Consider the following 24,602-nt stretch of genomic DNA (forward strand, 5'->3'; position numbering starts at 1 on the left):
TGATTTTTCGTCCACTTTCACTTCCCTTCAGCTTAACGTTGTAGACGAATAAAATCTACAGATGTATTATCCTCCCACTCATTGGCCTAATTATCTGCTCTCTACGTTCCATTCCAGCACTGTGTACCATTCCTAAATCATTGTCGTGGCAGAGACCTTCCATAAGACCAACAGCCGAAAAAGTTTGATTCTCGTGGTATGTAGCAAAGGCGTATGTGCCCCTGCTCAATGAAACTATTTAATGCAAACTTGCAGTACGGAGCATGTGCCCTTAATATAAGCCCTTCTTTGAACCTGACTCCCAATCGAACCGTTAGGTATGTGGCCCTCGGTACGAGGTGCTAGGCATGCGCAGCTCTTCGATGAATCTTTTTCAGACGAACTTGGGTCACTAGGTATAAGCCACGTGGTATACCTCGCTCTGAAGTGACCCTTCTTGACGTCTACTTTGCAGTTGGTATATGCCACTGGGTGAACCTAACCTCAGTTCCTATAGCAACGAACCCAGTCACTGATATTTGAAGCCGTGGCACATTATACAAACAAACAAAAAGGCAATAAGTGTGGCGATACGCTGCACAGTGAACACAATGACCTAAGCGTCACCTATAAATAGTGCGTTTACGGAAACGTCATATGATTATAATAAATACGGAGCATTTCTTGACGAGCATTCGCGACTTTGACCGCATCCGCTCGTCCATCCGTCTGCGGTTTCGTGAACTTAGTATGCACTCAAATAGACATAGTATGACAAGAGGGTATAACCAACATGAATAATCGGCCATGACTTCAATATCATGACATGTGGGTCATGCAGGTCATGAAAGAGCCGCTTTCGGCTCGCTGTCCTCAGGGTCGTTCCATTAAGTTGGTATGTACTACAATTGGCATAGAATAACGAGAGTATACAGAGAACATAAGTGATAGTTCATGACATGAATGAAATGGGTGTATTGTATGTAATGAAACAGCCGCCAATGTTTTGTCGCTCTGATGGTAGTTTTCTTACCATATTTGCCATACTTGGCACAGTATGAGAAATATGCATGACGAACAAAATTAGTAGGTAATGAGATAAATCTGATGACATGCGGATCACGCAGGCCACGAAACAGTGGCCTACGTCTGGTTATGTGAAAAACTGCCATAGTGTGACAAGAGTGCGTGAGGAAAATAAATGATTAGTCATGCCATGAATATCTTGACACGTCTGCCATGTACGTAATAAAACAGCCGCGTACGCATTGGTGCTCTCATGGTCGTTTCATTATATTGGTATGTACCAAAATTCGTATAGTATGACAAGAGAGAAAGGCGAACATAAATGACAGCTCTTCACGCAAATCTTATGAAATGCGTGTCACCTAGGTCATGAATAGCCGCCTACGTCTTGGTGCTCTCATGGCCCTTACGTTATCTTGGTTGGCTGCCTGAACTCTGCTTCACATAACAACAAATCCCACAGGGAGTGGGATCTGTCGGCTTTTTTCATGTAAGGAGAACTGATGATACAGAAATATTATCACAAAATTTTTATAAAAACCAAGGCTTGAAAAAAATCTTGTCATACGAGGACCATGGCACGGGAAACACAACGGCGTTTCAAGTCTGCTACAGTAGGTTGGTCGTCGACCCTGCGATAAACGCCATTCTCCTTTCTTATTCAAATCTTGAAGCTTATTCGGGCTTCTTTAAAAGGCCGTGTGGTGTTCTTAATACCGTGCAGTCATCGAACGGAAAACTTCGACGTCAAATTTGCGTCATAAAAATGAGCCAGATAAAGGTCATTAATCTTTAGGGCGTTTCACGTAGAAAAATGCATATGTTGGAGCGATGATAAAATATGGTATTCTTATACTGGGCTTCGCATTCGACAGAGCCTGTGTAGATGTGTATGGAAATGGACAAAGTCTGAAAATGTTTTCTGCCATTAACGAAAGCGTCAACACTGCCTCATAAGACAGATCCCCGGGAGCGAACGTTTATCAGGTGTTCTATGGCATGCGATGTTCATTGTTAAGTACCAATACAAGTCCAAGTGTCGCGAATTTTGTGCTAGAGAAACCGCACACGAGAATTCGCCAAACGTACATTTTTTGCTTGAGCTTCAATGCTGTACCAGGTATAAGCCCATTTTATCCACACTCCTTGATACTGGCGCTCTCTGAGATAAGTTTTTGGGGGGTGCGCGCCGGGGGATGAAGGAGCACCAATTGTTCTGGTAGAAACCCTTTCTGGAAAAGCATTCTGATAGAAATGCGACCCCTTGCGTGGACTGCGGATATTCTTAAACGAGCGCCATCTGGATGGTGTGGCGAGGACCCGGTCGGTGCGGCCTGCTCTACGAATAGCCGAAACACTGGAAAACGAGTTTGTCATTGACTTTACGCGGAAAAGAATCCATGATTTCTCGTACACACAAATCAAAATCCGAAGCTATCATGTCTGTAAGTTGTGTGTAAGTGGTACTTTAGCATTCTTCTGATGCATTTCACGTTGAGAAATTTGATGTGTTCTCTAAAGCCTCTGCGTTACGCCGAGGACCTGCGTGCGTAGTTTGTATGCGTAGTAGGGAATTATTTTTTATTCACAAGAAGGCCGGCGCCGCGCGCAGACACCACCATTTCTGCGACAGGGTTCCCATAGCGCTATCGCACTAAAGTAGCTTCGGCTCCTGCCAGTGGTCCGAACGGTTCTCATGCCTTTCGCTTGCTAGTCCACCCTTTGCTGGAGCGGGCCTAACCTCGGTTTCCATAGCAAGCAACTCACTTACTGACATTAGAAACTGTGGCAGATTGCTTTAAAAAGAACAAGAAGACCAGTAGCGGGGCGCTAGAATTTACTGTAAAAGCAACAATCCCAGTTGTCATCGATAAATTATGCGTTTACGGAAACGCAATCACATCATGCTTTATATAAGGCTGGTTAATGATACAGAAATATCATGATTATTTGCGTAGATTACCAAGACTTGGTAAATCTGACCATACCAGAACCACAGCGCGGAAAAAAAATATCGTTTTCAAGCTCTGTTATTGTCGATTGGTTGTCGGCCCTAGGATTAACGCCATTCGCATTCTTTTCGGAAATGGCGAAGCTTATTCGGGCTTTTTAGAAGAACATGCGTGGTGCTTAATACCATGCAGTCATCGAACGAAAAACGTCAACGTCAAATTTGCGTCATAAAAATGATGACAATGAGGTGGCCATTGACATCTTTCGCGTGACGTCCTTGTGACGCACATCACTGTGTCAGATAAAGGTCATGAATACTCAGGCCGTTCCACATAGCAAAATGGAAATCCTGGAGTGACGAATAGATATTGTATTCTGATATTTGCCATCGCGTTTGACAAAGCGCTGACATTTGCTTTTGTCGATGTGTATGGAAATGAAAAAGTCCGAAAACGTGCCTCGTGCCGTTAATGGAAGGGTTAGTACTGCCTGGTGAGACAAATATCCGGGATTGAACGTTTATCGGGCGTTTTATGGCATACGATGTTCAGTGTTAACAGCATAACACGAAGTTTTGTTAAGATTCTTCCTGAAAAACCATGCAAAACCGGTATAAGTGCACCTTATCATCACTCAGTGCAAGTCACGCTCCTTAAGGAAGATTTTAGGCAGGACGGAGCTCGGGCGATAAGGAGCGCCATTTTTTGCGTAGAAAAAGGAGGACGCAACACGGCACAAGAGAGTGTTCCTTTTCATGGTGGGGAGTGGGAAGAGTTCAGGTAGAGGAAACCAGAAACTTTTGCGCAGTTAAATAAAATTCTACAGAATGGTTTTTAGCGTTTTGACGCATGTATAATAAATCACTGTCGTTCACGAAGGCAGAGTGAACTTAAGCCATTGTCGATTCGATCGTTCGTATTCTTTTATTACCTAATCGCACTCCGTGCGTTGTGCACATGCTTTGTTGCTTCAACATTTGAAGTACTACAAAGAATTGTTTGCGCCTAATCTGTGACAGTGTAATATGACGGAAATTGCAAGTTTGGTGAGGCGCTGATCGACTTCCCAACCTTGTTCGCTCAAGATAGATTCGAGTTTAACATGAGCACCATCTCCACACGGTTTGTAAAGTGCAGTCGAAGGCTACATTACGCAGGTTATCGCGATATAATTAATGCGATAATTGGCAGATGACGTAATTTTAACGTTAACATTTGTAGATATATTATTTTACAGACATTTAAAACAGAACAAGAACCAAAATTCATTCCTGGGCGCACCACGTACGGCTCCGCAGTCTTCAATGACTGACTAAGAGTTTCGATGAATGTAAAAGAATATTTAAAGTGATCAGTTATCACACTAAATATGGCTTAATTACCTAGCATGGCACCTGTTTACATATTATTTATCCGGTGATGTTCGATGGAGGGCCGTCGAAATATCTGGCGCTATTAGGGCGATTTGATTTTTAATGTCGACGCCATCCGACATGCCATAAAAAGTGAATAAAGCTTCGTGTCACTTTCATTATCTCAGGGGGAAGTCTTGATGGACAAATCTTTAGTGCAGATGATCCTCAAGGTAGGATTTTTTTATCCTAGAGAATAATATATTCTAGTATCTTGCGAACTGTACATGTTAATAAAACAGGCCACAAACGAGATACCTCTCCCTTGCTTCGCGACTTTTGTATAAGAGTGATTCTAGATGTTTGTCTTGTTTTTTTTTATCGTTTAACCTGAAATTATTAAGGGCCCCATGTCGCAGGAAATCAGGTGTCGGCATCCCGCGTCCCAGTGAGCGCAGATTCTCTGTATATGTTTAGGTATAGGTGTTCGCCACAGCTGCATGTATGACATGCGGTATATATGGGCTGTAGTGCAACAAGATTCTTTCACGAAAGTTGCTCTTCCCTCGTTTTTTTTTCGCCTTATTTTCAACATACCAAATAAGAAGCCTGCTAAAGGGGCAGAGGCTAACGACTTAAAATGCCTTAAAACGGCCTCTGACCCTGTACAGTTTGCTAAGCGGTTTTAGGCAAAGATAACATTCACGCTTTGATCACAAATAAAAAACAATAAACACGGGGAAAAACACACAGAATACAGCCATTTTACACTTCTACATGAACAGTATCAATGTCTATGAATGTCTATAATACATACTGTAGGGAGTCTATACATTAAACATACATTTCACACGCATTCTTGACAAAGCTATTCCTCGGAATTTACAGAATGAGATCCGAGAACAAATGTCGTGGAACAAAACACCGGCAGCCGATCTCTTTCACGTTAAATCTTCTCAGATCGAAATAATAAAAGTGCGATACAATACCAGAAACGTGAAACCGATCTAATTTATTTTTTATTTAGCACGGCTGTGTCCAACCTCCGAAATGGGTGTTCGTGTGGTGTCCGTGTTTACTCACGTCAGCAAATCCACTATCTCTGATAAGACGAAATAAAGTGACTGGGCTGTGCTTATATCGGTAGCTATGTGCTGCAAAACGAACGAAACTACAAGCACAGTTAAAGGCTGAACAGATATTTGCTGCCCGAGTGCACCGCAACGCACTGCGATTCTGACCTAATGATTAAAGCATCGAGCTGCTGTGCCAGAGGCGCGAGGTTAAGATTTTTCCACCTGTCCTGCTTTGTTTTTTTTTTTTTTACAGTGAGGATGAACCCGACAAGCAACCGGCCAACCGACCAACTGAGTGACCTCGGCCATGCCACTGAAAAAAAAAATTCCGACTGTGGCCTCGACGCTCAATGCCACCGGCGACTTGAGGAGGTTGCGCGACCATTTTCAACTGGCGACCACAAAGCAACTGAAGGCAACCGATGCTCACACCGGCAAGCCCTTAATAGCGTGACCTGCAAGTCGCAATCCCGTAGATTATTGTTCTCAGCGAGAACTCTAGAGATTTACGCAATCAGCCCGCACATCCCTCGTTTCGAATTCTGAAACAGCCATGGATTTTGAATCGAGCGAAAAAGAAGACGTTTTCACTGGGCTGATGTGCTGCGCTGTGGCGTTATCTGTGGCCGCGTGGAAGTATCCGAAGAAAAAGGAATGTGAGACCGTGTGCCAGTGCCTGCATTCGCGATAAGTGGCCAGCCAGGCAAGCCATCTGCTGTGAGAACTTTGCGCGCATAACGAGGAGTATTATTGAGAGTGAGCTGTAATCTGTAGTTCGCGCTCTGTGGGAATAGGTGCATACTTCTTGTGCTTTTTGTTTTTCTTCAGTTTCCTGCGAATGCTACCGTTTACATTCGACACGTTACTGGATCTGCGGCGCAACAGCAACACAAGGCAAGACACCAATTACAGGCCTACAATCTGCCATGGTGGCGTGGAATTAGTACTTGGCGGGTGGCAGAAGAACGCCGCATCAAAGCGCATGATAACTTTCGACGTGCCGCTCATTTAGTCAGTAATTTGGCGACCACGGCCGTGCAAGTGCAAAATCAAGCAGCGAGCTACTAGCCAAAAATTGTGCATTTTCTATAAAAGTTAACGTTTGCGACCATTTGCGGCTGGTGGCTTTGTGACCAACTTGGTCGCGCGACCGCTTTAAGTCGCAGGTCTGAACAAGCCTTTGCGGTTGGAGCACTAGACAGCTGTGCTGCGGGGTCATCGTTGAAGTACAAATGCCTCTCGTGCTCCTTCTCTTTAAGAGTATGGAGAAACCTACTTAGGGAGAACCTGCCCAGCAGCCGGCCCACCGAGAGACAGACTGACCTAGGCATAACCATAAAAATGCATATAGGCAAAACAAAATTTGTTTAAAATCATTATTCACGCTTGCTATTGAAACATGTCATGCAAGCGTCCATCAAACTTCACAGTAATTTACCAAGTCTGTAGGCTTTAGTGAAACAGTTCAATCAGAAGTAAGATGGCGGTACTTGAGGAAAGCAGAATGTCCAAGTTGCTTTGCCGTACCAAAATTCAACTTGCGCAGTAAAGATACTAACAGCTTGCCCAGAACGAACTTCCCGCTATTCGTTATGCCCATCCCTTTACGCATATGTTGACTGTGGTTACATCAAAGTTTAAGCTGAATGTCGTATTTTCTGCTACGGTTATGTTGAAAGGAAGTTGTAATTCAGTACCCAATCGTGTGCTGAACAAGCGATTTCAGACTAGGAAAAGTGCAACATGGAGCAAGGCTTCATTTTCATTCCACACATGAAAATTGTTTTCCAATACAATTATTTGTCTGAGGACCTTCCGCACATAGGGCTATTTGAATTATTATTTAATATGACATTACAGGAGCATCATAGTATACTCAAGGGCGTTGCCCATTGGCACCTTTCTCTGAATTGTTCTGATTGCAGCTATCCAGTCTTGGATATCACTGCTGTTCTGTTCAATTATATTTTTAAAAAAGTGTCACGTGCAATAACGCAGCCATAACATACAAGAAAGAGGGGTTCTGGTTGAATTATCCACCCATGCTTTGCGCTGCAAGGAAGCAAAGTTGCCTTACATCTCGCTTGAGCGCACAAACAGGGGAAAAGTCGGATTTAAATTGTACAGCCGAGCCAATACTTCCGGAACTGTCTGTTATCGCCCTAAATATACATGGTAGGACAAGAGAGTGTCAGGAACAAGTTCTAGCTTGCCATCAACCCAACGGACCAACTGCTTCAGTAACTGGCATAAGTTGGGACTACAGAATTTAATGTGCCCTCAAGATAGACAAAGGTCACAACTCTAGACCAAGCATCAAATGCACGCGAGGTTCGGAACTTCATAACCAGCCACACCTCCTAAGTCAAGGGACCACATAACCTCCCCAATAAGATGAAGAAACGGTGTTCCTGGCTTAATAATGCGTTCCGACAGTGCCGATGCTTGTCCCCGACACACGTCAGCATTGATTGACGCTGGCCCTTCCGTGGGCCTAATTAATGAAACTACTTTCCAGTCAACCAGTACTTTTTCCGGGAAGCATGTTCGTGTGTGTAGCTACTATGGTTCGTCTCAGGATATCCACAAATGAACGACAGCGGATCTTGAGTTTGAAGGTGAGAAGTCTAAGCTGGAAGTGCTCTTTCTGTCAGCGGTAAACATGGTCTTACTTTTATGACGGATGATATAAAGAACATGAACATTAACAAGGCGTGGAATGATGAGGTGACTATTGGACAACCTGAGCAAGGTGAGTGTTGGACGGAAAAACACGACGAAGGAAAGCCATCATGCGCAGGAGACAAGCCGTTGCAGATCTACAAACTAATCTGCATTGAGCCATGCCCCAAATCCACAACCGCGATTAAGGTGGCCTCGTTGTTGCGCGACAGCAGAGTCTTCAGAAAAAAAGCCGCATAGCCTTAGTCTTGATGGAAAGTATGGTTGAGGCAAGAATTTCAAGGCATGTTAAAGGGAGGGATTATTAGGCCATCTACGTCCTATTTTACTTCCCCTATTGTCATTGTACTGAAAGAAGTTTCGTCATTCTGACTGTACACTGATTCCCGAATGATAAATAAGCAGACCAAACTTTTTCCATAAGCGATGCCTAGGTTAAATTGCATCATTCACGACACTGGAGGATGTAAATGGTTTTGGCGTAGACTTATGCAAGGGGTATGGGTAAGTGTCACTGAAAGAAGAAACTATGAAGTTTACGGCATTTTTTTCACGGTTAGACCTCCACGAGGACAACAGGTTAACATTCTGCACAAAAAATTCTGGGTCATGGCTCGTAAAAATTAGAACAAATCAATGAGAAAATTCATCGGAAAATTTTACAGTGTACATCTGGATGATATCGCTGTCTACTACAAGGGCACTATAACGTAAAGCCAGTCCAGACTTTTCTATTCCAATTCCGCAATCAGCCCACCACGATTAGCAAAAAAAAAGTGTTAAAGCACCCCCCCCCCCCGCCCCGCTTCGCCTGTTTGTCTCGCGATATCACGAAACCGCATTTGCTTCCCGCCTGATATGGCGCGTACACACTTATATGTCATTGGACCGAACAAAAGAAAAATAGTTATTTCTGATTCGACGGCTTTTCGCCATTAGCGCTCGGCTATGGGCCAAAAGTATTGGCCTGCACCCACTTCACTTGCCTGTCACGCGACGTCAAAAAACCGCGAGAACTCACCACGTCTTAGTAACGTGTACGCGTTAAGAATGAATTATAATGTCGAACAAAACAGAATTTTTTTCCGAATAGCGGCAGGCTGCCCCGTTCCGCAACGAATAAAAGATAGCTGCCGAAGATCGCTCAGGCACTGGCTACTCGCTCCTGCCGCAGAGCATGGGTTTACTTGCGTACAATAAAGCTTTCTGCGTGTCCGTGTAGCGTTCTCGAGTACTTTCGGCACGTTTACTACCTCGCTCTACCAACTCTTATTTGCTTAGGATTTGTTTTCGGCGGCATTCTTAACGTTCCGTTGCATGTCGTCACGATTTTGGACAAGCAACATCAAGAAAAGTAAAGGAAACTGCACCAGTTGCAGACGCCGGCCCCAGCCTTTTCATTCTGTTGTCGATTTTTAGTGCACGGGCTTGCCGCAATCGAATCCCTCTCCACTTGAGCGTGCTGGTCGCCTTCCTTTAGCTAATTAGACAAGACACGCCGCTCACTGTAGGCAATGTTATTTGTTTTTAAAGTAAACAAAAGTGACAACTTATAAGCGAGAAGAACGTTTGATTAGTCGGTTCAGAAAATCCTGCTGGGCACCGCCCGATGCTTGCGTCCGCGGTTACGCAAATTTGACGTCCGGAGATTGGACTAAACATATTGGAATAGTTTAACGCTATAGGGCCCCAGAAAAACGGAAAATCAGGAGGAGTACTTGTGTAAAGTACCTCCGGTACAATGCCCCGCACGACTTAACATTAACATCATCTGTTTGGGAATTATGTTATGTTGACTGCTTTGTTGTGAATGTATGTGCTAATATTTTAACACGATGTATATACCACCCGCTCACTAGACAACGTGTTATTAGGCGACAGTATCGTTTGTACTTTTGAGACTTTCGACTACATAAGTGTGAAGACATTTGCCATGTATACTGTATGTACCCGCTGACCCGCTGACTAGAAAATGTGCTATTAGGCGACAGTATCGTTTGTACTATTGAGACTTTCAACGACATAGGTGTGGAGACATAGTGTGCTAAGTGTGATTAGGCGACAGTGTTATTAGGCGACAGTATCGTTTGTACTTTTGAGACTTTCGACTACGTAGATGTGGAGCCATAGGTGTGCTTGTGTGAAAAGACTATTGATATGTAACCGTGCACCCTGAATGATGTATGACGGAACCACCCAAGAGATAAGGAGTAGCCGGCGCCTTAAATTGCGCGCCAACATCTCCTTATATCATATGAATAAAAAAAAACTGAGCTTTTTCTTACGCTGACATGATTTTTCTTCAAAGAGTGTTCGGCGGTGAAGCGAAGAGCACCAAGGAAGGGAGTATTCAACACATTAAGAAATTGGTGAACACGTATGATGTTCATTCCGTCAGAGTGTTTTGCGACGGTAGTTTCCGTGCGTCATAAGAGACTATGCCGGAAAGAGCAAATACCTCAACATATTGACCCCAAGTGGCGAGCTGTTTATGTGGTCCGAAAAGCGTGAAAACAGGTACACCGAGCTTGGCCACTTCATTTAAAGGAGCCTGTTTTAACGCACCCTGATTTCAAGCTGCCATTTGAACTCCATACCTACACGTCGTAATAATGAAGTAGGAGCCATACAGCGCCAGCGTGATGATAGAAACACAAAAGAAAGTAACTGAGGCTATTAGGCTACTTCTCTTCCATTTTTGCGAAGACACAAGAAAATTCCGCAACTACGCAGGAGGAAGCACTGGCGGTGCTGTTAGCCTTGAGATATTTCAGAAGCTAGATGGAAGGCAACCACTTTAAGCTGTTCAGAGACAACCAAGCAGTGACGTGCCTATTAGAGCTATCGCAGTCGAAGTTCAGACTAGCTCGATGGATTACCAAAATACAAGAATTCATCTTGGACGTCATGCATAAACCGGGACAGAAGGATCAGGATACTCACGCTCTATGTAAACTTCATGTGCTGCATGAAACCCCCACTAGTAATGTAAACATGTTACAGCTTTGGGAAGGCACACAGGAGATGGAAGTAAAGAATGGCGAATTATACCTTTCGGAGACAAAACTGCGAACTGTCCTGAATATTTGCCACACTAGAACAGAGTCAGGAGGTCACGACGGATTCTGCAAAATATACGCCCAAAGAGCCCAGCGTTTTCTAGGGAAAACATGAAAGAAAACATCCCAAATTATGTGAAAACTTATCATCAGTGTTACCTTGTTAAAACCAAGTACAAGCCTAGAGGCAACATGATGGTTTTGCAAGTTATTCGCATGTCCGCTTCGAGGCTGTTCATCTTGATTTCCCTGAAATCCCAAAAACAGCTGGAGGGAGTTAAGAGGACGCAAGCATGCCTCGTCACCGTGGACGAGTGCACGCGTTTTTCTGCGCCAAAGCTGGAAAGGAGGACGCAAACTGCGTGATATTGCTGGACGGAGAACTTTTCCACAACGTCGGAGTAGTCGTTGTGGACAATGTCCCAGCCTTTAATAGCGAGAAGCTGGAACTTTGGGCTGAGAAAAGAAATATTAGCCTTCGTTTCCCAGCACCTTACCATCCGGAAGCGAATTCTCTTGAACAGTGAGTTATAAGGTACTTGAAGATGTACGTACGAAAATAGTCTTAATTCAAAGGTGGCTGGAAATGCGCCTTATAAATAGCCGCTGCGCATTAGAACAGCTCATACACAGCAGGCTTTGGACGCAGCCCATATTTTGTGGAATTTGGCATGAACTCATGGCTGCCAACGGACGACGAGTTGAGTTTAGTGAAATAAATTGATCTAAAGGAACGTCCCAAGACATCTCATCAGCGACAATGACAAATAATTTTGACCGCTTACACTGCACAAAGTGCCGGAGATTGAACCGGATTTGTGGATTCTGGTACGACAGGAACTTGATCCGAAAACGCCTTTTACTGGACCTTATTATGTCGCCAAGACTGCTTAATAGCAAGGACTGCCGAAGGCGATATGCTATCTAGGACACAGTGAAAAAGTTTAAAATACTTCATTTGGGAATGTGATGACCTACTAACTTCCTGGGGGCCAAGACAGCCAAATGGGAGTCTGGGGTGGTCTGCATCGCCAGCATGATAATAGGAAGAGAACAACCCGACGAAGTTAGCAGGAAGAATGTGGTAATAAATGAGTTCTACTTGAACTACCCTAGTGAAAGTTGAAGAAACTGAAACACAGTTCGTTGAACTCAGAGGTCAGTGGAAGCTGCGTTACACGTGTCTTTTAAGCAGATGGGGGTGTATTGACCGTCTTCGAGTTCGCACAAAAGTTCCAGCGAGTTCAAACAAAGAACAAAAGAAACACTCTTCTGGCAGCTACGACCCATCGCATGCTCTTTACCATGTCACCCCTCTCCCCTATGTTCGATTGGCTAAGTCTTTCGCCTTTGCTTCCCCGTCGACACGACTGAATGTGCCCCACTTGTGTGGATTATTAACAAATTGCCTACCTGATTTGCCTTCCTTCTTTTTAGTATATATAATGCCACTGTGGTGCAAGCGCAAGTTTGTAAATTTTGGATTCACGTTTTTGTTTTCTCTCTCTCACTTCTTTTTTTCTTTTATGGAGAAGATATATAAACTTCGTTCTGCGTGCTTGCAATCGAACTCTCGATGAAGTCTAGACGCCACCCGAAATGTCACTAAAGTCCTGTTTCTTCTTCATACGTACTTTTATAACCCGCCGTGGTTGCTCAGTGGCTATGATGTTGGGCTGCTGAGCATGAGGTCGCGGGATCTAATCCTGGCCACGGCGGCCGCATTTCGATGGGGGCGAAATGCGAAAGCACCCCTGCACTTAGAATAAAGTGCACGTTAAAGAACCCCAGGTGGTCGAAATTTCCGGAGTCGTACACAACGGCGTGCCTCATAATCAGACTGTGGTTGTGTCACGTAAAACACCATATTTAAATGTTAATTACACTATATATATATATATATATATATATATATATATATATGTATATATATATATAGTGATATCATAAGAAGCCAACAAACACTGAAATAAATAATGGAAAATAAAGTGGATGAAAAAAGAACTTGCCTCAGGTGGGAACCGAACCCACACCCTTCGAATTTCGCGTGCGATGCTCTACCAATTGATTGACCGCGGCGCCATTTCCCCATCCACTTTCTTGGGTAGGCATTTATGTGCCCTAGTATAACCCTGGGAGTGTGAACCAGGCGTTTAAACCGTTCTCCGTGTGGCGGGTCTTATTGTACAAGTTGAGGATGTACACGTTTTGTCGAGACACGTTGCCAGGGAGAATCTCTACCATGACGTATTCAATTTCGGGCCTGTCGAGGTCATATGCTAGGCAGGAGATATTGTTAGAGACCAGCGTGGTGGTACCACGTCTTCACGAGTGTCTGGTTAGCCAGTGGCATCTAGAGAACGAGGCAGTATTACAGTTTTTTGCAACAGGATAACGAGGGCTTTGGCTTCTTGGCTTCAGAGGTATTGAAGCAGCGAGGCTTTCTTCAACGCGAAGTTTTTGCAGCTCCACTGCTAGATGCGAAACGCCTCATTACGCCTAGCCATATTGAATCATGTGGGATCGGCCCGGGAAGCCGGCAGGTGGCAGGAGGATGATTAAGGGGGTGAACTGGCCGTGGATGTGCGTTGCTACCTTTGTCAATGGCGGGAGCGACGATGTGTTGGAGATAGTCTTTTGCTTGGCTCAGCCGATTACTGCGGGCCGCAAAGGTGGACTGTACGCTGGACACGTTCTCGCCGAGGAAGCGGATGCTCTCCTTAGCCGCCGACAGCGTGTTCTTAATATGGCCACAGTCGGTAATGTGGGAAGCACAGGACGCTGATGGTGGCCTTGGAGACGACGAAGAAGAGTTTAGTATTAACGCTGCTGTGCACTTGTTGGCTCCGCCATTAAAAGCCATCTGTGAATATCTTCTAATTGGTCCTTTGGGCCATGCTGGTCGCGGGCGACCGCGCGTTTCTTTTGTGTGCTCTCTCCATCGTCGTTACCAGCGCCTACGAGTTTCGGCATCGACAGGGCGACTGTACGCGTGCTCTTGTCATTTTTCAGTTCAGCGATGGCAGCCATGAGTTTGTGTATGATTTCTTTCATCGTCGTGTTTTCGCGTTTTAGGAATACTATCTCAGATGTGGTGTGTGCGTCGTGCTCTAGGAGTGAACGCGGCCCTGCCTGTGATGTAGCCTTTCCTCTTCCCCCGACCATGCCTGCCCAAGTGAAGATGTCTCGCTTATTCTTGTTGGAGTTGCCTGCAGCTGAGGGGCCAGCGGGCTCAGCGATCGTTGGGAGCCGAAGCGGGTTCTAGGGCGGGAGCCCGAAAGCGACCAGGGAGGGCCCCGCGATGCCGATCCAGTGGGGGCCCCGCGTGTCGCACTTCGGGAACGGGGAGGAGGACCGCTCCGTGATCTCGATGCTCGCTTAAAGCGGCCTCCGGAATGACCCCTTGACCGACAGTGCGATCGTTGCCAACGGATCGGCCATCTCTTGGAAGTTGCGTGAATTCATCGTCCCCGGTGCAGGACTTGGACTTTGTAGCTCGATCATCGTCGCCTCATGTCGAACGTTCTCGCAACCATCATCGTTGTCGCACAACGTAGGGAATTTGATAGCGTTATTTACATGCCTTGTCGGCAGTTAGGTGGGCTCAACCACACACCTTACACTCTCGTGTCCACTGATGCTCCCTATAGGGGTTCCTCGACACCGCAGCCTCGGCAGACAGCGTCCCGAGGATTGGGGCAAACGTGTGCGCGATGGCCGAGCCGACTGCAGGCGGAGCAGATATCTATATTTATAACTATATCTCTATAACGATATCTATAACCGACCCATATCGTCCGACATTTGGCACACGATGTCTGCCGAAGGCCACGACTACTGCCGTGGGACTGCCGATGCGCTTGGCGGCCACTCCTAGTGCATTTCTGTCATTGACTATCTGTGCATCAATGTCTGCCGAACGGCCTTGCACGCTGATCCTATGGATGACGCTTTTACATGTAGATTGCGGTTCCGCTTCGTAGGCACTAACCTCGAAGATCTTATCAATGCTGAATTTTTTACCCGTATGTAGCAGTTCCCGTTTGCTCTTTTCGGCGAACTCGCCACTATAATGTTTGTTGTTAGGCAAAAGCGCGTGCGAGTGCTCTTCAGCAGGGCTTATACCAGCCGAGGTGGCAGTGGCGTCGGCGGAGACCGTTGGGCCCAACCTTGGCGATATTAAGCCCCCTCTAGGTATGATAATGCTGCGGACATCGTGTTTTGGAAGCTGTGGCATTTTGCTCACTCGGATGATGTTTTTAACATTTCCTCTGCCGCGGGGGCTTATTCAAGCCGCGTTTCAGCGCGACATATGTCGGCTTGGGTTAGCACGCACATTTTGAGACATAGCTAGGCGAGACGCGGTGGTTTGCCAGCCTTGATCTGTTCTCATTCCTCCTGGGCAATGTCCTCCCCGACACTTGATATTTGATTGCTTAGCGAGAAAATGCAGCCGAAGCGGTCGCGACGGCTTAAGAGAGAGCAAGCACAGTGTCAGCTGCAGGGCCGCGCTAGCGAGTGCACGCCACGTCGGAGTTTGTACTCGCTAGAGCTAGGGAGGCGATGGTCGAGCGACGATGGTAGAGCCCTTGAAAAGCATGGAAATAAACACTCACTGCGTCCAAAATGTGTCCACTGAGTCCTTTTGTATTTACGGTGCCGTTGCACACGAATATAGCGTTGAAATCTTAAGAAATTGCGGAAAGAGCATTTAGTAAAGCGTAGCCAAAGGGAATGTGAATGGCTCCAGCGTCATCGTCTTCTTCCGCTATGCTAATTACGAATTTAATGGCATTCCCTTTGAAGCGGAAGGGTGACAAATAGTTACCTAGCCTACTTGAGTTAGTCATGTATGCCATACATGTTTTCTTATGCAACACCATTTGTACATCGGCGTAATCGTCTTTTGCTTCCTGAAGAATTCTTTATTTTCATTGTACAGCTATATATTCAACTCCTACAGGCGTGGCATTTGTTGGAATACTTTACAACTGCAATCCAAAGGTCGCATACGTAGACGCTACGCAGCGCGCACCTCACATTGTGAAAAGGAGCACAGAAATATATTGCTGACGAAGAGAGTGAGCGGTATATGCAGTCAATTATGAGGTCTTTGTTGATCAAGTCATTTTCAAGTTCGAACGTCTTCGCCATTAATTACGTTAAGCGCAGGACCTTTGATTTCATTGTATGTAATAACAGAATAGATATATAGTGCTGCGCCGCCATGGTTGGTGAACGGGCGATTGGGGTATTGAGTAACAAAATTTGAAAAACAGGAAATGTATTTTTGTGGTACCTCAACCAAGTTTCAGATACTGCGATGACTGAAAATGGGAAGGTTAATGCCGAAAAAACAATAGAAAATTCATCGAAGTGGTTGCACAGACTGCGCGCATTCAAATAGAAGACAGATCCTTGATGATTTCAAAGAAGATTGTTTAACTCGTTAGCGGTGAGATAGGACGAAATTGTGAGATTTTCGTAGTTGACAGGCGCATCGCAAACGTGGAGAACAGTTCTCATGGAAAGGTCGGATTCAGCTGCCATGCGAAAGACACAGCTTTCGTTTGTTTTTCGAGCCTTGATTCCACAGTTGTCTGTCCACGAAATCACCAGTTTTTCGTTTTCTTTAAAGCCAACGCTTTGGAAAAGAGCGCTTCATTTTGAAGTGTTAAATTGTCATTAAAGAAGACAGGTTTCTCTTTTGTTGATGCAAGGCCTATATCACTTTGGCACAGTCTAGCTGATATTTTTAAGTTCTGTGTTAGTAGGAACACCATGAACAACGTCGGGGTCGGTAGCCATCACTGGGCAACCAATTTTGTTGCCAATAGTTTCTGCGACCGCCGCGCCATCTTCTCTTTGTGTGGAAGGAATGCCCTTCATCTCGTCATTGTTCATTCTCGAGCATTCCTTGACTTCACAAAATTACGTTGTAAGAGCGTTCTTGTTCGCTTGTAAAGCTTTGTTTATGGCTTTCAGCTCATAATTTTTGGGCACTTTTGGACGAGTTAACTTTGGAAATCCACGATAGTTGCCAGACTACCAGATCTTTTTGTCAGTTCTATGAAGTCTATACCTGAATTGCTCGCTCTCAGCAGGCTTTTCAAAGCATGTCGTCAAGAAGACTTTCGTTTACGTTTCCAAGCCTAGATTCAATTTCATCAGTTCTTTTGGCAAAGTTCGCGTTTGTAGGCATAATTCACCAATCAGACCCGGAAGGCTCCGGGAGACGACGCAAGTTTGGCAGTACAAGTTAACACATGTTAAGCAGCACTATTTGGCAGCATCTGCAGCAATATTGGGATTGCAAGTGACAATGATATATAAACATATTACTAACCTGCAGATGCAAAAATGTTGATCAGTGCCTGTTGCTATTGCCGCAACCACTGCCAGAATAAGGTGCCGCTGAGCGTCCTTTTATCCTTTTCCTACTGCGGGTTGGTGGCACAACAGTAATGCTGGTTCCGACAGCACCGAAGTCTCTTGATCCGCACAACTCCTGAAGGCCGGGACACACGTAAAGGCCGATAACCGGACGTCCATCACAACGACAGGAAGACATCGACACTAGCCTGCACGTGCAAAAACGTTGGTGAGTGCGAGTTCCTATTGCAACAACTGCTGCTAGAATGTGCTGCCACAAAGGGCTGGGCCGGTAATCCCTAATGATTGAAGCTTGTGAAACAAGATGCGATGATTTGCTTTTTCGAACGCTTTGCTTAAATCTACAAATACTGATGCTACATAATTGCCTACTTCAATAACGATAGCGATAAAGCCTAATAAACTACCATACCATTTACGATGACCCTATTCCTACAGGCCTAGTGACCTACTATTTGTAGGTCGCCTTCACTGTCCTCTTTTACGAGGTGCTTCTTTCAACTTCAGCAAAAAAAATGCGCAAATTCATTCTATCCTTGTATTTAAATTTGCGGCTACGCGTGCAACGTGCACCGCACGGGGCTATTATTACACTGCTTGGCCGTGGAAGCGTGATGGGAAAATGCTCCTTGAATACAGAATAAAGAAAAGTGTGGGCTTCGCCTTATGGGAGAGTGTGCCAGGAGTGGCTGTAGAACTGAGCGCCCGCTGGCAAGTGGACGCATGGTCTGACCTTAAGTTTTGCATGGTTCGAGGCTAGAAGGCCAACCCTACTAGAATTAGCAGGGCGGGCAACGTTTCCTTTCTACACGAACTGTAGTCGGCTTCTTCCCGTAGTACGTACTTATCGTAATTCAAAAGCAGATTTCCACGGACTTCAGCCTGTTAATTAAACCGCGTCTATAAATATACAGAGTAACAATAGGAAAAGGCTGACTGATCCAAACGCCTTTCTTTTCTTGTGTCAACTATCCCATTTTATGTACACTAGAGGACGAAGGCCTCCCTATGATCTCCAATTACCCCTTTCCACCGCAAACCAATTCCAACGACACGCGAATGTTCTAATTTCATCGCCCCACCTTGTCTTCTGCCATGCACGACTGCGCTTCCCTTCTCTTGGTAACCATTCTGTAACCCTAATGGTCCAACGCTTATCTAACCTGAGCACTAGATGATCTGCCCAGCTCCATTTTTTGGTCTTAACTTGAATTAGAATACCGGCTATACCCGTTTACTCTCTGATCAAAGCCGCTCTCTTTCTGTCTCTTAGCGTTATGCCTAGCATTCTTCGTTCCATCGTTCTTTGCGCGGTCCTTTACTTGTTCTGAAGCTTCATTGTCAGTCTCCAAATCTCTGCCCCTTATGTTAGCAGCGATAAAATGCACTGATCGTACACCCTCCTTTTCAATGATAATGGTAAACTTCCAGTCAGGAGCTCACAATATTTGGGTTCTGCGCTCGAAACAATTTTGATTCTTCTGCGAATATCCTTGTCATAATCACGATGCCATGTGATTAAGTAACCTAAGTAAACCTACTCCTTCACAGACACTAGAGGCTGACTGGCGATCCTGAACGCTTGTTTCCGTGCCAGGTTATCCATCGCTATCTTTGTCTTCAGCATATCAATTTTCAACTCCCCTCTTACACTCCCTTTTAAGGTCCTCAATCATTTTTTGCAACTCATCTGCAGTGTCGCTGAATAGAACATTGTCATCTGCAAAGAGAAAGTTACCGATATATTCACCGTCGATCGCTGCTCCCACGCCTTCCCAGCTTAATGGCTTGACTACTTCAAATCACGCAGTGATTAACATTGGAGAGATTGTGTCTCCGTTTACGAACCTTTTCTTTGTAGGCATCTTGCTACTTTTTTTGCGTAGAGTTAAGGTAGCTGAGAAACCTATGTAGGTAATCTCCAGATATTTACGTAGGCGCTTTTTACTCCTTAACTGCGTAATGCATCTGTGACTGTTGGTATCTCTGTTGAATCAAATGCCTTTTTCGTAATGTATGAAACCCATATGGAGATGGTGATTGTATTCTGCGGATTTCTCAATTACCTGGTCAATGACACGGATGTGAACCACAGCAGCGTACGCTAACCATGATCGGCGTTTTTTGCGCTAAGTCCAAGGGGAGCTCAACATTAAGTGACACCCCTTCCAGGGCACTCAGATAGCGGAGGTGTGGTCCCGAGGTAAGCTAAGCCATGCCTTCTACATACTTGAGGAACATTGATCCTCTTCAAGCTACAAAAACGCGTGTGCCCCGGGGTATGATGAGAGAGAGAACATAGTGTGAATAATGTAAGTGCGTGCACATCACACTGGGATGGCGCAACGCGCAGACACCAGGTGCTTGCAGGAGAAGCGCACTTAGCGCCGCCAGTAAGCCATTGCCGGGAGGTGGTGCTATGATCCTATCGAAGAGCTCCCATGCGCGTTTTGCTGGATTTAACATCACTCATCCAACCAACCAATTAGTGGTAGAGCACCGTGTCAGAAACCTTCCCTAGGTAAACATGTCGTGTGTCCAGGGAAAGAATTGTGTTTATCTCTTTTTGGTTAGTGTTGCAATATGACCTCCGTGTATTTGTAATATTTGCCGTGCTTGAGCTTGGGCATGTGTTTTTTGTGTCAGGTGCTCTACCTTGTATCTCCGTTTTCTGTAGCGCAAACATTCTTGCTAGTTAACCTATGACTTCGTCCTAATATTTGGATTGTGGCCGGCTAAAGCCGCTGACCAAACGCATCCAAAATCTGGCCACAAGACACCCGCTTTGCCACTCAATTTTTTGGTTTCCGGCTGACCTTGCCATGGCAAGGTTAGAGGCGAAAACATCAGCTTGATGAGCACAAAAGAATGAACCATTTCACTGTATTCGCTATTGTACAAACTGCGTTTCATTGCCTAAACACAGCCACGAAAATCGAGCTGCTTGCAGTATCGGCGGCGAGGAGTTACGGAGTCGCCATCGGTCGGAAGCGCCTCGCTTGCGTGGTACGAGGGATAATGCGTCTTGCTCCTCATAGTTTTGACTGCCGGCCTTAAAGAAAACCACGTGAGAGCGCTCCTTGACGTTCCTCTAAGCACTTTTGAAACGACTGAAGTTTTTACTGTCTAAATAATAATCTTGAATAAACAGAGAGCACAGGATGGTTTACAAACTATCTCTCTATCGAAATCATACAGTGAACGCCCACTCCGCACAGTCGCTGATATGAAGACCTCCGAACCGGTTCTTCGCATGAAAGATAGGTAATCGTGTGAAGGAAAAAGCATGTAAAATGTGTTATTATAGCCAGGAGTCTGTGTAATGAAATGGAGCTAAAAAGTATGAAGCCTCAATGCAGCGATCGTATGGGTTCGCAGCGGCCGACTGCGCGTCTGCCTGGCGGTCCGCGCACAATGTTTCTCTTTTGCTGTGAGCGCATTTTCCCACCGTTCCGTGACTTTTAGGCCGCAGCATATGAGCATTTGACAGTACGCAAGCAACTATTGTTGCGTGAATGCTATCAGAGTTGTGCAAGAATAATTTCGTAATAATTACGGACTTCGACGACCATATATATACAGCGACTTGTGACCTGCCATCGCGACAATTCCATATTTTAATGTTTCTTCTAAATCCTTGAACGTTTCAAAATCATTACTGATCAAGTCGGTCACATTGTATGTTTAACCGGTCTCCTCAGTGAGCAATTTCTTGCTGCTTCTTTTTCCTAATGCTGTATACATTGATTGTTCGGTGCTGATACCGGCATTAGCATTTGGCATGCCTTCTTTTTAGTGTGCTTTTTACCGTACCCTTTCCGTTCTGGCGTACTTGCAACTGTCTTGAATCAAGAAGTTCATCGACGAAAGCTTGCTCACATTAGCAGGGCTGCGCGCACAAGCGAGTGTCTCAGTGCGCGCTTTTTGCTATTAACTGCACAACACAGCCCCGACGCCGTCGCAGGAACCTTCCTCCCAGAAGTGCTTCGTGCATACCCGAGTTACAGCCGATGGCTGACTGCCGGTTATAAATTGCGCGATCCTAGCTTCACGCAGCTTTTTGTTCCGCGGCTATGCCTGAAGGCTGACACCAGGCTCCGTTACATAGGTGCGGCGCTGCGGCACCGAGCAGTAGCCTACCATGTTGGACGCCTTCAAAAGCAGCCACTACCGAATATAGTACATTCAAGTATTGTCAACACTTGAAAGACGCCTGAGGCGAGAAAACCTCTCCACTTAATCAGAACCGCATTGCAGGTGGAACTTTAAAGTTTTGTTTTCAGCTTGCTTCGGTGCTTCCGAAGCGGAAGACGCGGCCGCTGTGTCCACGTGATTCCTCATATGACGTCGCGCCGATGGCAGCGCCAGTTTTTCCAGTGGTGGAGCTCGTCTGCAAAACTAACATGTTGCCGCTGCATCCCGGATTTTTATGCAATATCGCGCAGTTCAATACATACTTCACCGTTGTTACATAGCGTCCTTAACAACACCGAGGTGTAGATAAATTTAGTGCAAAATATCTCGGAAGCGGATGACAAAAATATGAGTAAAGCATTACCCTACAGTTGCATATGAATCGAACCTATATATATATATATATATATATATATATATATATATATATATATATATATATATATATATATATATATATATATATATAGTAAGTACTGATTTTAAATTCATTTTGAAAACGAATTGAAGGCAATTGGCAATGGTATGCAAAACGGGGTCTAGGGAGTTAATTACAGGCATCTCCTGTGAGTACGGTCGTGTGTATGTTGGTGTTGTAGACAAGTCCTGCGCCCTGTCTTCTATAACACCCAAAAGTAAAAAAAACTTCGACTTCATCATTTCGCCGGAGCACTCAATCTTCACTGAACATTGAATAGTGTCTCTCTCTCAAAGGCGAAGTGGGCTAAACACAAGAGAGCACGTGAGCAACCGGAAAGGCAGACAAAAAACAAGTTAGAGCGCTGCTTTATTATTTCAAGCACGGAGCCTGTACTAACCAAAGCTCAACGAAAAAATCTATTCCACACGCTTCATGCGAAGACGATTCTCCTGAAATCACGTGGCATTTTGAATATGATCAACTGCAGAACATGGAGGAATTAATGCAGGAATTATTGGAGGAATTATTGCAGGAATTATTCGAGGAATGTGTAAGAAATAATTTTTGCGCTGAAGGGAAAGACAGCTTCGAATCTCGCTTGGGCTATACCGCATTGCCTAGTATGGGTTATTTATACATACCAACGTACATTTTGGAAGGCAACTGCAATGCTGCAAATATGGGTGGCGTACATGGGGGCACAGAAGCCATAATTTGAGAGGAAAAAAATATCTCTTCAGCTGTTGCATAGACGCTTTCAGAGATCTGCGTGGCCACCTTTCTTTTGCTCAGAATGAATCTTATGTGACATTTTTTGGATCTATCGATGTACTTTTTTCTTTCTTCATGCCGTCCACTGACCGATAGCACTTGTAGATCAGGCGAACCACAGCGCCTTTGAAACGTGCATCAGCAACACGATAGACTGACCATCACACTGCAGTGAAACTAGTAGAGGAACATTTGAACTAGTAAGCGGCGGCCATCAGAGCCCTATGCGAGACATAGGAAAATGTGTATACTAGGTATGCAGCACAGTGCCTGCTTTGTAAGTGCTTGTGACGTCACGTTTCCCTACGACTCGCGCATGTGATGACGAAGCTACCTCGTGACGAAATGTGTACTAAAATTTGAATGATGGCCTGTCGGCTCACATGTCGGCAGGGCACGTCGGAGTAGATGTCTCCCTTGCAAAACATGCTTTTTCAGTGGCTGCGTCACAGGCTCATACGACAGTCACATTCAGTTTCAAATTTCGTCACGCTTTTCGTCACAAGACATTTTCATTTGATATAATCGCAGCGCGGTCGTTAAGGCGCTTCCGTCTTACTCGTTTTCAATGACTCGAGATTAAGCCGCAAAATTCTATGAATATTTGCAGTGAAATCTAATTTCCCTAATAAAAAAATGGCCGTGCAATAAAACACGACTGCCTCCAAATCAACCTTATAAACATGAAGGTGACTGTTCGGACATGTTGGTTGGACATGAATCACACATGTCCTCGTTAGCTTTGCTAAAGCACTGTTGAAGTGCATGTCACCACAAATAATTCATGCCACACAGTCTCCCACAAAACAAAGAATCGCGGTTATTCCGCATATTCACAGCATATCGCATCGCCTAAAAGCATGAGCCAGCGGGCCTATGTAAAGGTGCTTTTTTTCAACTCCCGATAAACTACCATCTTTCAGCAGATTGACAAGCGCCTGAGATCCCAAAGATCCTGCACGCAAAAAGAGACATCAGTTAAAGTTCCTTCACTGTGCGCGAGGAATATGTTCTAATTTTCCTTTGAACTGGGGTCCAATTATGTTGGTCAGAGTGGACGATGTCTCAATGACAAACTACGTGAGGACCGCTACAATGCGATAGAAATGAGAGGGGCATTTTGGATGCCCACTGTAGAAATATTATGAGTAATCGGGCAAACGCCACAAATGCGTTCACGTGTAAACCGGTATATAGTGCTTGCTCAATTATCAACAAAAATCTTAATCAGTTAACACGAGAAATAATGGAAGTAGAATCGATTGATTGGTGTGGTGGCGCCTGTGTTTAAAAGCCGTCTATCGCCCTTTCCAGCAAGGAGCTATCCTTTCTGCGTAGAGATAGGAATTTTCTGCGGGTGCGGCTCACTTGATGTCTCACAGATTATGCTATATATATGCGGTCACTTTCTTGAAAATAAAACAGCGTTGTTTTTCTCCGCTGCTGTTTCTTTGCTTCTTCTTTGTGCTCCGTCTTGTGCAGAAAAAATCTGCGTTCTACCAATAAACTGTCTTGAAAGCTCTAATAAAAATACTTCAACAAACTTTGGTAAATATCCTCTTTAAACTCACGTTGTAAACAGCAGATTACGTCCGCTGAGCTTAGGAACATTTTGCAAAAATGCCAGGAACGGCACGCTCATAAAGTCTTTATGACAAATTCAATAGCCTAAAAACACTGTTGTATTGAAATTTGTA

At 45.0% G+C, this 24,602-nt stretch overlaps 1 long non-coding RNA gene across 3 annotated transcripts in view; it reads right to left on the minus strand.

Moving 5' to 3' along the window:
* LOC142563578 (uncharacterized) overlaps positions 1 to 24,602 on the minus strand; it is a 111,031-nt gene that overhangs the window by 70,441 nt on the left and 15,988 nt on the right. For all 3 annotated transcript variants that reach the window (XR_012824343.1, XR_012824341.1, XR_012824342.1), the window contains exon 2: positions 17,473 to 17,707. This is a non-coding gene — a long non-coding RNA (uncharacterized LOC142563578). The remainder of the gene's footprint in view (positions 1 to 17,472; positions 17,708 to 24,602) is intronic.

This window comes from Dermacentor variabilis, chromosome 11, assembly GCF_050947875.1.
Source record: "Dermacentor variabilis isolate Ectoservices chromosome 11, ASM5094787v1, whole genome shotgun sequence".
Classification (NCBI taxonomy): domain Eukaryota; kingdom Metazoa; phylum Arthropoda; class Arachnida; order Ixodida; family Ixodidae; genus Dermacentor; species Dermacentor variabilis.